The sequence below is a fragment of the Plecotus auritus genome (genome assembly GCF_963455305.1).
Source record: "Plecotus auritus genome assembly, chromosome: 8".
Taxonomy (NCBI): domain Eukaryota; kingdom Metazoa; phylum Chordata; class Mammalia; order Chiroptera; family Vespertilionidae; genus Plecotus; species Plecotus auritus.
The window spans coordinates 147,690,580-147,703,280 of NC_137782.1; the positions used below are offsets into that span (position 1 = coordinate 147,690,580).

The 12,701-nt window shown below is 39.5% G+C and overlaps 1 pseudogene across 1 annotated transcript in view; it reads left to right on the forward strand.

Moving 5' to 3' along the window:
- The first annotated feature begins 372 nt into the window (after positions 1–372).
- LOC308256696 (neurofilament light polypeptide-like) overlaps positions 373–12,701 on the forward strand; it is a 113,904-nt pseudogene continuing 101,575 nt past the window's right edge. Inside the window, exon 1 of the transcript in view lies at positions 373–452. The product of the transcript in view is annotated as a neurofilament light polypeptide-like (transcript). The remainder of the gene's footprint in view (positions 453–12,701) is intronic.

Here is a 12,701-nt window from a genome sequence, read left to right on the forward strand (position 1 = left end):
AGTGGCAAAATGTTTTATTATTTATTATTATTATTACTTACAAATGGAGCAGAAGAGCATAGATGTGGATCTTCTAACTAGTTGTTAAATGGTTGTGGGAGAGGCAGGGGTAGAAAACAAATGAAGCAAAAGCATGGTCTCTGAGAAACCTCATCCTATTGATTTGTAGTAATAATAATAAATTATTATTATTATTAATATGTCAACATACCATAAAGTTAGAAAGATGTACTGCATTGATTGATTGACCCACTGAATCATTGCCAAACTCTTTGCTTTCTGGTTTAACTGGTGTTTTTAAGAACATATGTCTTTCCTCAAGCATTGATGGAAAGAGCTAGAAAAAAATCAAATTCTCTTTTCCTTGAAACAATGGAGCAGGAAAATTTTGGGAAGAATGAAGAGAAGCCTATTATCATGCTACTTTTTCAGAGTAGCCAAACCCTGGAAAAGTATGATAGCAAAAGACATGCAAAATCTGCTGCTGCATGCCCAGGAAAAAGAGAATCGGAATCGGTGCTGGCATATTATCCAATCTATAGCCAGATGATTTGCTATGATATGAGTTTTCACTTCAGTTAAATAGAAGTGGATACATCATTTTAATAATTACATTTCATTTATCACATACAAATAGCCCCTTAAAATTATTACATAAATCCATAAGAAAGTAAACACAAAGCAAACACAACTGTGAAGAACCCATCTGGGCTGACCGTGTGAGGAATAATCTCTATGCCTCTTCTCTTTGCAGCACTTCCTATTCACATGCTCGATGAGTTTACATGATTTGAACTTACCATGTGCATGTTCCTCAAGTGTGCAAAGCTGTATAATGCACACATACTACCTAAGAGCTAGAAATGTGATGCCAAAGGTTAGATGTTTTTTTTGGGGGGGAGGGGAAGAAAAACACAGCCCTCTAAAAAACAGGATAAGAAAACTGTGAAAGTCAGTCCTGAAAAATAACACTTCATATATAGTATTGAAAAATTTCTGGCATGGACAGTGCAGTGAACATGGAATTAAACTGCTTTCAGAAAGGGTTCAAAAATCCAGTCCAATTTCCATTAGTGGCTCAAAAAATGACCTTGTACATGTGTAATAACTCAGTTTGTTCATCTACCTAAAGAGTATAATTGCTTTTGGAAGTAGAGACTAAACCACAGAAAATCACCAGCTATTAAGATGCATTTGGGAGGCTTTTGGAGGTTAAGAGTTTTGAAATTCTACATGTAATACAGAGTCCAAAAGAAAAAAAATAGTTTTTTTCTGCTGGTCTAACATAGTCATCTAGCTAAATACCCAGATTGCTTCCTATAGCTTTCTAAAGTTCATCTTATGAAGACACTTTCTCATTTTCCTGATAAAATTTATCTTTATCAACCATCATGCATTTTGAATTTCTGTATTTTCTGGAATCTCAACACCAAACCAATATTATTTCCAACTAGTCATAGACTGAAGAAGGCAAAAAGATTAGTGGTAGATGAGAAAAGGGCTTTGCCGCAGAATTTATCTTAAATGCCAGTGGTTGGTTCCCAGATAGCTTGAGTATAATGTGATTTATCATATTCAGTACCATGAAAAGCATAGAGATTTTACTAAATTCAGGGAGATAAGGCAGAAAACAAGAACTACAATAACCACTGAAACATAGCCTCAAACAGTGTGGGGGAACTCCTAACGCGGGAAAAGAAATGCAGTGGAAATAAATGACTATTCGAAGTATTCTTGGGGTTTTGACCTTGTTAACTGTTTCATATCAAAAGGGAGTAGGGCTATCTTCACAAATAGCTTCAAATGTTGTTAAAGGTTTAATACTAAGTTTCTAAATATATAGAAAGAATAATGGAAAACTTTTCAGTTACATACACACAGACATCACAATTACTTCCATTAGCATTATTCCAGTTAGGATATAGATTCATTCCTTATAAGGAAGGCCAAAATAGAAGTACATATATCTCTCATGTAGTAGTCCAACAATAATCCGTCTAGGGCTTATAGAAGGTTTCACTGTTTCAGAGACCAAGGGCTTTATTTAGTGTTGCTAAGTCATCTTTATTACATACCTGCCAATCTTAAATAACTTCTTCTCCTGCTAAGCCAGTTCACGTTCAGCCAACCAGCGGGAAAAGCTAATGGGAAAAAGAAAGGGACAGTCATGCTACTTCTTTTAGATGCACAACCTCAGAAGTTATGTTACTTAGACTTCTCACCATTGGCCAGGGCACAGGCACAATCCATGCAAGGGAGCCTAGGTGTGCAGCCATGTGCCTCCTCCCTAAAGTTATCACAGGATAATGGCTATGGGAGGGGCACCTCTCAGTCCTTGCCACAATCTATTGCTTATCTCTCCCATAAAAATTCAAATCCCCTCTTTCTACACATCAAACTACAACATTAGGAGCCACATCAAGACCTGAGGCGGCGCCCAGTTGGCATGACTCAGTGGTTGAGCATCAACCTATGAACCAAGTGGTCTCAGTTTGATTCCCATGCCTGGGTTGTGGGCTTGATCCCAGTGTAGGGTGTGAGGAAGGCAGCCAGTCAACGATCCTCTCTCATCACTGATGTTTCTTTCTCTCTCTCCCTTTCCCTTGCTCTCTGAAATAAATAAAAATATATTAAAGACCTGAGGGGGAGGACCACACATCCACTCAGAGATGGACTTTGAACTGGATGCAACTTTGGAATTGTCTGTCTTGTAGAGAAGTGACTATTCCAAAAAAAGATAATTCCTCCCTGCAGTGGCTCAACTAGTTCAGGATATTAAGACATGAAACAAAATGTATTTTTCCCTTCTCTACACCAACATAAAATGGTGGAACAAAAAATAGCACAAATGCATTTAAAACTCTCTTTTGGAAGGAAGCATGGGAAATTCATAGCAGCTGTTGAATCCTATTGGGGCAAAAGTGGTGAAAAATCTTTTGTCGCTGAATTAAGTTCCAAAGTTAACCCATGTGGCAGCTCATCATAATGCTCTCTGGATATTGTCACCATGGCCCCTGGTTTAGTTCTCTGGGAGACTTTCCTTATCCTTCATAATCAAACCATGAGAAATTGTGTTCTTTTTAGAAGCTGGGTAGTTTATGTAGTTCACATCTTTTTTTTTTTTTAAATATATTTTATTGATTTTTTACAGAGAGGAAGGAAGAGGGACAGAGAGCTAGAAACATCGATCAGCTGCCTCTTGCACACCTCCTACTGGGGATGTGCCCGCAACCAAGTTACGTGCCCTTGACCGGAATCGAACCTGGGACCTTTCAGTCCGCAGGCCAATGCTCTATCCACTGAGCCAAACCGGTTTTGGCTGTAGTTCACATCTTGATGTACAGGTTGGGGGCCAGAGTTTTGCTTTAAGCTTAGAAAAATGACAAGCTTGTATAGGTGGCTTGTGTTTCTTTGGCAATACAATTCCTTTAAAAAGTTAGTAGGCTTCTAGTCAATTCTGTCTAAATAATCACAAGCAAAATATATTTTTATATTTAAACACACTGGTCTTTAATTTAGTGGCCTCTTTGACTCTATCTTTAATAGACTGGAAGCTCACATCTTAACCTGATTTTTACACATTTTTACACATCTTATCTGAGCTCACTTTCATTGTCTGGCTAAAAACTCTTAATAGGAACTGCTTGGAAAAGACTTAAGGTTGCAGTTTTATCTACTACTAAGGCTGCCTCTTCAGAGACACTCATTTTAACTACCTACATTGCAATATCACTGTTCAAACTAAAAAAAAAAAAAAAAAAAAAAAAAAAAAAAAAAAAAAAAGAAGCTAACACAGCAATATTCTCTAGTTTCCCAACCAATTCTACTGTAGTTATAAACTCTAATTGCAGGCCAGCTTTCCAAGGTGTCACAAGCAACAGGGCAACTGAAGATCTGTCTGTGTAACCAAGGTCTGCCCCTCCATAGCTTGCCTTTCCTTGCTGACTCCCAGCATCACAAAAAGAGAACCTCATATTTTAGATTAACTTGTAATTTTTTATAAAGTGCCACATTGCTCTTCTAGGTACCATCTGTGTTATACAAATTTGTAAATGTTAGCAATAGGGGGAATTAAAGAATAGAGATATTTATATATTTCTCAATAACTGTCCAGACATCCAAAATGAATACAGAGAAAGTAGAAGAAAGGAAATAATAAAAATAAGAAGATACATGTATTAAATAGAAAAGAACCTAAAATAGTAGAGAATATTAATGAAGATAAAGTTTCTTATAAATGACTAATAAAATTAACAAACCTCTGGTAAAATTAGGTGTAACAGAGAAGAAAGTCATGACCGAAGATGAGAATTTAATATTTAGACATAACAATGTTGCATGTATTAAGAGGTAGTAGGAACATACTATGAAAAATCTCATTCTAGGAAATTTCAAACTCAGAGACAAAGACTAAATTTTTAGAAAAATTAACATCAATGCTCTAGTTCAAGAAATGGAAAAGTTCATGGATCTATGACCAGGAAAAAATTTATAGTAGTCAAAAATATTTGCACAAAGAACAGTTAAGCCATAAGTGGATTCCCCTGGAAAGTTCTGTCAAATATTTAAGAAAACAAAATTAAAATCTATACAGAAAATAAGTAAAGAGGGAACTACTTAAGTCAAAGCTTTGATACCATTGTCTCAGTACCAGAAAGATCACTTTATGAATAAAAACTACATAGCAATTTCACTTGTCCACACGGATGAAAATAAAGATACTAGCAAGATATGATAAATATAACAATGTAGGACCAAGTTGAATTTATCCCAGGAATGACAATTGATTTAACGTTAGAAAATTAACAAATACAATCCTCTATTTTATATATAAAATAAATAGATATATATTGTATATTATATATAATGCATTATGTATATAATAAAAATATGGTAAAAAGAGAACAGTTTTGCCCCACAATAATCATAGCCTCCCACTCAATTCTAAGACCTGACCTAATTCATAGACAGGAAATGCTGTGCACAAAAAGGAGGCAGGATCTTGTTGCCATGGGTGTAGCCAGTAATTTTCTTCCTATCCTTCTGCTAAAAGACCTGCAATTATTTACCAAGCTGACTGTGCCCAAGGAAGAGGGAAACAGGCTATCTAGGATAAGATGGTGATTCTGAACTAAGGCAATCCTTGGAACACTGAAACCACCTCTGCAGCTACCCATCAGAAAGGACACTTATGGGAGTCAGGAAATAAGCAAAACTTTGGCCTAAATCCATTACACAGTGGATACAGCGAGTCTGCAAAAGCATCTGATCCTCATTTCCTCAATTCCTGGAGGCATCCAAAACACACTCATCCATGAGGATAATCCCATGCTGTCTCACTGACCTAAGGACAGAGGCTATTGTGCTAAAAGGGGGTAAGTAAAATGATGGGAAGTAACCCCCCTTTTTTTTAAACTGGGAACATGCTGTTTAATTTCTATATTACAAAAATAACACATAATGGCATGCTTGTTTTTAAAAATTTAAGGAAGTAACATTGTATATAAAGTTAAAAGGGAAACACTTGCCCTAGCCACTTTGGCTCAGTTGATAGAGCATTTGCCTGCAGACCAAATGGTCCCAAGTTCGATTTTGGTCAAGGGCACATACCTTGGTTGCAGGCTCCTCCTCGGCCCTGGCCCTGGTAGAGGAGTGTGCAGGAGGCAACCAATTGATGTTTTTCTTTCACATCAATGTTTCTCTCTGTCTTTCCCTCTCTCTTACTCTTTCTCTAAAAGATCAATGGAAAAATATCCTCAGGTGAGAATTAACAAAACAAAACAAAAAAAAGGAACCCTAACCTGTTTGGCTCAGTGGATAGAGCGTCGGCCTGCGGACTCAAGGATCTCAGGTTCGATTCCGGTCAAGGGCATGTACCTTGGTTGCAGGCACATCACCAGTAGGGGGTATGCAGGAGGCAGCTGATTGATGTTTCTCTCTCATCGAGGTTTCTAACTCTCTCTCCCTCTCCCTTCCTCTGTGTAAAAAAAAAAAAAAATCAATAAAATATATTGTTTTTTAAAAAAGGAAAACACTCTTTTTTGCAGTCCTTGATTTCCCCATTCCTCATGCCTCTGACCCACAATGGGCAACCATGAACAGTATTCAACAGAACTGGGAAGTATATGGTCCACTTTTTGAAAGAAAAATGTGGTAAAAAACACATAACATGAACTCCACACTCAAAAAAAAAATGTTGTACACAGTACAGTTACCTGTATGTACTTGGAATTTTTTTGTTTTGCCTGGTTAACCTTTAGACCCATTGAATAGCAGCTCTTCATTTCCCCCTCCTCCCAACACCTGGCAACCACCATTCTATTGTCTGCTCCTATGGGATTGGCTGCCTTAGATACTGGATATAAGGGGAATCATGCATTATTTGTCCTCCAGTGGCTGGCTTATTTCATTCAACATAATGTTTTCAAGGTTCATCTACATTGTGGATTATAACAGGACTTCCTTCTTTTTCACGGCTGAATAATAGTCCATTGTATGTGTATATTGCACTTTCTTCATTCATTCATTCTTTCATGGAGAGTTAGGTCCACCACTTGGCTACTGTCAATAATGCTGCAATGAACATGGGAGTGTAGATATCTCTTCAAAATCCTGCTTTCAATTATTTGGGGTAAATACTCATATATTGGGTTGCTAGATTATGGGGTAGTTTGTGGTGTGTTCTTTAAGTGCTCTCCATAATATTTTCCATAGTGACTACACCATTTTACATTCCTACCAGCAGCAACTTGCACCCATTTACTTTCCCTTATTTCTGTGTGGTGCAATCGATCTCTCAAAGACTGAGAGGAATGTGTTTATTCCCCAAGTGCATTTCTAAAGTGCTTTTTTTCTTCTTATTTTCTTCAAAGATTAACTGACATTTTCTTTATTGATTTATTGTCTCCAATAAAAAATTTCCTCTTAATATATCCAATGCAAAGTTTAATTCTCCTTTTGTGCTTTTGGTTTTACTACTTTATTTTCTTCTCTCTGACAGCTCCATTTTAATCTGTTTTGTATCTTACTTAGTAGACTGAATTTTTTCCTATATTTCATTGAGAACACAAAGCACTTGCAGCCTAAAATCATCTCTTGCTTCCTGTAGTGATCCTTTTCTCCAGTATCTTTATCCTATATAAATTCTGCTACTTGTTATTATAAAATCTTTTACATGCTCCATGTTGTTACTGTTCTTATTTTTCTCTTCACTCTTTGTTGAAGAACAAAAACATCTGTATACATGGAGTTTCTATTTGAAACTTTAGAGTGAATGCATTATCTTTGATTCTTATAACTTAGTCACCTGAGTGCATCAATAACACCATTTTTGAATCTCAAGTTCACGGACAAGTTGATGTGTACAGGCTCTCATTAAATTTGCTTTGTCCAGAAAGCATTTACCTAGTGTGGCTTTGCTGAAATGTGGTGAGGTGTTTACCTGTTCCCATTTCCTGTTTTTCAGAGTATCATAATGGAAACTTATTTCTGGATAGCTTGAAATTCTTTTTTTTTTCCAAAAGTAGTTTCTAAACACTGTAAGTTTCACAATTAAATGCTCCATATATTCTTTATGAATCAACCACAAATTCCCAGCTGGCAACAATCATTTATCACCTCTAGGAATTGATGGCTTCAGAATGGATGGAAAAAGGAAGTTGTTGACAAGACAGAGATGACTCCTGGCAGGCACTTCAGGCTGTCTCATAAGGCAGCGTGTGTGAAGTACTGGATTGTTGCCAGATTTTCTTTTCATCTGCAAGGATCCAAGTATCTGATAGTAATTAACCACATTTATGGGTGGAAGGCAGCTCTTATGCTCCTTCAGTCTATTAATGCTTCTGTTTCATAAGCATGAGTCTCCTGGGAAGCCCTTCTCAATGTGGTTTATCTGCTATATAACTAGGGGGTTGCTTCTATATGAACAATGCAATACATTTAGTAGATACTAAGAAAAAGTTAACTGTTTTCTTTTGGCATATAATATATGATACCCTTAGTTATCAATGCTATTTGAATTTCCCAAATATCTTCTGTGTGTTTTTAATCTTTCTATGGGACATCCTCCAACTTAGATAAGTGAATATCAAACTTATATGAGCAGATTAAGTTCAGTTGTCTAGCCTCCACCTTTAGAATGCTGATTTAATAGAAATGAATGAAACCTAGAAATAAGTATGTTTAGCAAGTCCCCGAAATGATTCTGAGGTTGAAGGGCAGGGGTCCACACTTTGAAAACCTAACTTAATTTTCTAACAATAAGATGAATTTATTATATTATGTTTTGAGTATTTAAAATAGAATTTGAAGCTCTTGGGTGTTTCATATCATATAGAAAAACATCTGCTTTACCGAATATATTTTCCAAGTTACCTCAAGATCTTGGGTTGTCAAATAGCACAGCTTGAGTATCAACAGGTATGAGAACTTCCTCCCTTGTATCCAGAAAGTGAGTTCTGCCAGTCATTTTGGCTGCAGGCAGTGCTGTCAAAAGATTAGAAGTGGTAATTATTATTCCCCTGGTTTGAAATGGTCTTTATCTGCAGCTCAGTAGCTATTCGGAAGAGGTTGAATTGTCACTATTTTTTGAAAATAACAAAAAGAAAATGTTCCTTGTTTGAGTTTTAGTGCTGAACTTCTATGGATCTTTAGAATCAAAGGGCAAGTATATTAGCACTGGGTGGTACTTTCCTGCACAAAGTGTGGCTTAAGATACAGAGAAATGAAGAATAATGGTAAGCAATGGTCCCTGAACTGAATCTCATTCTATTGCCATATGCCTGTACAGTATGATGCTCTAGTAAATTAGGTTAAATCCTTTTTGCACTTATTCAGATTCTCAATTCATATCCAGAGTTCCAAGTTTGACATTTTGCTACTTCCTATGTTAAATAGTATTTTCTTACCTCCCCGCGCCCCCCCCCCCCCCCCTTAACTGCTTGTATGTGGGACGACACGTTTCAGAGTCAGTACTCTGGAAATTAGTATAATGCCTAGTTTAAATAATATTCAATGAATATTGTTTAGATTCTACCATTTTCTGGAGTTCTAAAGCATCTAGACTACTTTTTAGTGATTCTATTTATTAAAATGGGCCTTATGACCTAAATTCCTCTCTGAAGGATAAAAACAAGTCTTATCTTTTATCTATATTTCACCATAGAACCTTGTGCATTGCTTTGAAATAAAAGTTGCTCAACTAGTAATGGTTACCTAATTCGTAATTACATCATTTCAAATAATCACTGTAACTTGACTATAGTCTATTCATTTAGCAAAATGTTTAGCATATGTCTTATCACATATATCCCCTTCTGTCTTGTACCACAGTTATTTGTCTCCAGCATTTTCTTTCCTACTAAATGTTGAAGTCATGAAGTATCTTGATATTTTTTTTTGAAATTTTTAAATAAATCTTTATTCAGATTATTACAATTATTTCTCCTTTTTCCCCCCATAGCTCCCCTCCACCCCTTTCCCACCCCACCTTCTGCCCTTACCTCCCCCCCACTGTCCTCATCCATAGGTGTATGATTTTTGTCCATTCTCTTCATGAACCCCCCATACCCCTTTCCCCTTGAGAATTATCAGTCCACTCCCTTTCTATGCCCCTGATTCTATTATATTCACCAGATTATTCTGCTCCTCAGGTTTTTAATTCACTTGATTTTTAGGTTCGCTTGTTGATAGATATGTATTTGTTGTTCATAATTTTTCTCTTTACTTTTTTCTTCTTCCTCTTCTTTAAGAATACCTTTCAGCATTTCATATAATACTGGTTTGGTGGTGATGAACTCCTTCAGCTTTTTCTTATCTGTGAAGCTCTTTATCTGCCCTTCAATTCTGAATGATAGCTTTGCTGGGTAGAGTAATCTTGGTTGTAGGTTCTTGCTATTCATCACATTGAAAATTTCTTGCCACTCCCGTCTGGCCTGCATAGTTTCTGTTGAGAAGTCAGCTGACAGTCGTATGGGCGCTCCCTTGTAGGTAATTAACTGTTTTTCTCTTGCTGCTTTTAATATTCTCTCTTTGTCTTTTGCTCTTGGCATTTTAATTATGATGTGTCTTGGTGTGGTCCTCTTTGGATTCCTTTTGTTTGGGGTTCTGTGGGCTTCCTGGACTTGTAAGTCTATTTCTTTCACCAGGTGGGGGAAGTTTTCGGTCATTATTTCTTCAAATAGGTTTTCAGTATCTTGCTCTCTCTCTTCTTCTGGCACCCCCATAATTCTGATGTTGGTACGCTTGAAGTTGTCCCAGAGTCTTCTTACATTATCTTCAACTTTTTGGATTTTTTTTTTTTGCTTTTTGCTTTTTCGGTTGAGTGTTTTTTGCTTCTTTGTATTTCAATTCTTTGACTTGATTCTTGTGTTCCTCTATTCTGTTTCTGGGTCTCTGTATAATATTTTTTATTTCAGTCAGTGTATGTTTAATTTCTAGTTGGTCCTTTTTCATATCTTCGAGGGTCTCGTTATATTTATCGGCCTTTTCTAGGATATTCTTAAAAAGTCTTATAACCGTGGTTTTGAATTCTATATCCAGTCGTTTGTTTTCCTCCATTTTCTTTCGTTTGTGATCTGATTCTTTGACCCCGCATTTTCACTGATTCCCTGAGTTGGTAAGGTATATATTTGTGCTAGGTTTCCAATATGGCCCAGTGGGTCTGCTTCCCCAGTTAACCTGAGGTGGACACTCTTGGTGCACCCCTTTGTGGACTGTGTGTACAGCCTTGTTGTAATTAAGTCTTTATTGTTGTTGGTATCACTGGGAAGAATTGACCTCCGGGCCAGTTGGCTGTAAGGATCAGCTGTGTCTATGCTGGGAGAAGCCCGGTGCTGGAGACAGCCCTATAGGATTAGACTTGCCAAATTGCAATAGCCTCTGTGCTCAGCTTGGATGGGGTGGAGTCTCAGTCTTGGCTTCCTGTCAGCCCCGCCCCTGCGCGCATGTGCGCTTTCAGTCCTCCGCCTTCCCCAGCTCGAGTCTCCGCCTGAGAGTCCAGACTCCCCCCACAAGAGCATGGGTCCCCAGGGGCTCGCCTGGAGCCGGGGTTCACTGCAGTCAGAACTGGGGCACAGTGCCGTCAGGAGCCTCTGACTCCCCTCCACCAGGGAAAGCCCGCGGCAACCTCCACAGCCCTTGTGCGCACCGGCGTGGGCGCGCTTTCAGTCCTCCGCCTTCCCCGGCTCCCGAGTCTCCGCCCGAGAGTCCAGACTCCCCCCACAAGAGCGTGGGTCCCCAGGGGCTCGCTTGGAACTGGGGTTCACTGTAGTCAGAACTGGGGCTCAGTGCAGTCAGAATCCTCTGACTCCCCTCCACTAGGGAAAGCCTGTGGCAACCCCCGCAGCCTTTGTGCGCACCGGCGTGCGCGCGTGCGCACTTTCAGTCCTCCGCCTTCCCTGGCTCCCGAGTCTCCGCCCGAGAGTCCAGACTCCCCCCGTAAGAGCGTGGGTCCCCAGGGGTTCGCCCGGAACTGGGGTTCAGTATAGTCAGAACTGGGGTTCAGTGCGGTCGGAGGCTTCCTTCCCACTTCCGCCAGAGGAAGTCAGCCAGGCTCTCAGCCGCCCTTCCTCTCTGCGCGCACAAAGCCCCTTTGCCGTACCTCCAATTCTCTGTGAGCTTTTCTCCTTCCTTCTAGTTGTAGAATTTTCACTCAGCCTGCTTTCCTGTGGTTCTGGATGGTGTCCGTTCTGTCTTTTAGTTGTAGTTTTGAAATTGTTGTGTGAGGCAGCAGTTTAGGTGTTTACCTATGCCGCCATCTTGGTTTCTCAAGTATCTTGATATTCTTATGTTTCTCCTGCATTTACATGGTATTTTGCACATGGTAGATGCTCACTATATATTTAAGATTTGAATGTGTTTACTTCTGTATTTATTGTTAAAATGCTGCTTCATGTTTTAAAGATTTTTATAGAAACTTCCATTATTATCATTACAAACTATCTCTAAAAAAAAGATTAGTTGATATTTTGATTAAAGAGAATGCCTCTTACAAGTGGGAGCAAAACCTGCCATATCCAGTTATAAATATTTAAAGAACTAGATACCTCTAACTGGTTTCCAGTTAAAGCCAAAATATCCCTCTGATAAATGAGAATATTTATAAGAAGAAATAAGGTCAGACTATTTTAGTTTATCTATACTAATAAAAAAGAAAAATGCTAATTGACCGTACCTCTGCTATGCCCACAGCCAATCAGGAGTGATATGCAAATTAAGCCAACAAAGATGGAGGGTAAATTTGCATATGCAGAAGGGACGGGCTGCGCCTGACACCTCCCGCGGGGTCCAGGCCACTATCGGGATCGGGCAGGCCTGGCGGGCTGAGCCTGACATCACCCGTGGGGTCAAGGCCGCCATCGGGGTTGGGCAGGCCTAGCGCCTCGGTGGGGTCCAGGCCACCATCAGGGATGGGGCAGACTGGGCTGGCAGCACCTGACACTGCCTGCGGGGTCCAGCCAGCCACCGGGGACTGGGCAAGCCGGGCGGGCTGCACCTGACGCCGCCTGTGGGGTCCAGGCTGTGATCGGTAACTGGGAAGGCCTGGCGGGCAGCGCCTGACACTGCCCGTGGGGTCAAGGCAGCCATCGGGGTCGGGCAGGCCTGGCGGGCTGTGCCTGACGTGCCTGTGGGGTCAAGGCAGCCATCGGGACCGGGCAGGCCGGGCGGGCAGCACCTGACTCACTCGTGGTCCAGGCCGCCAT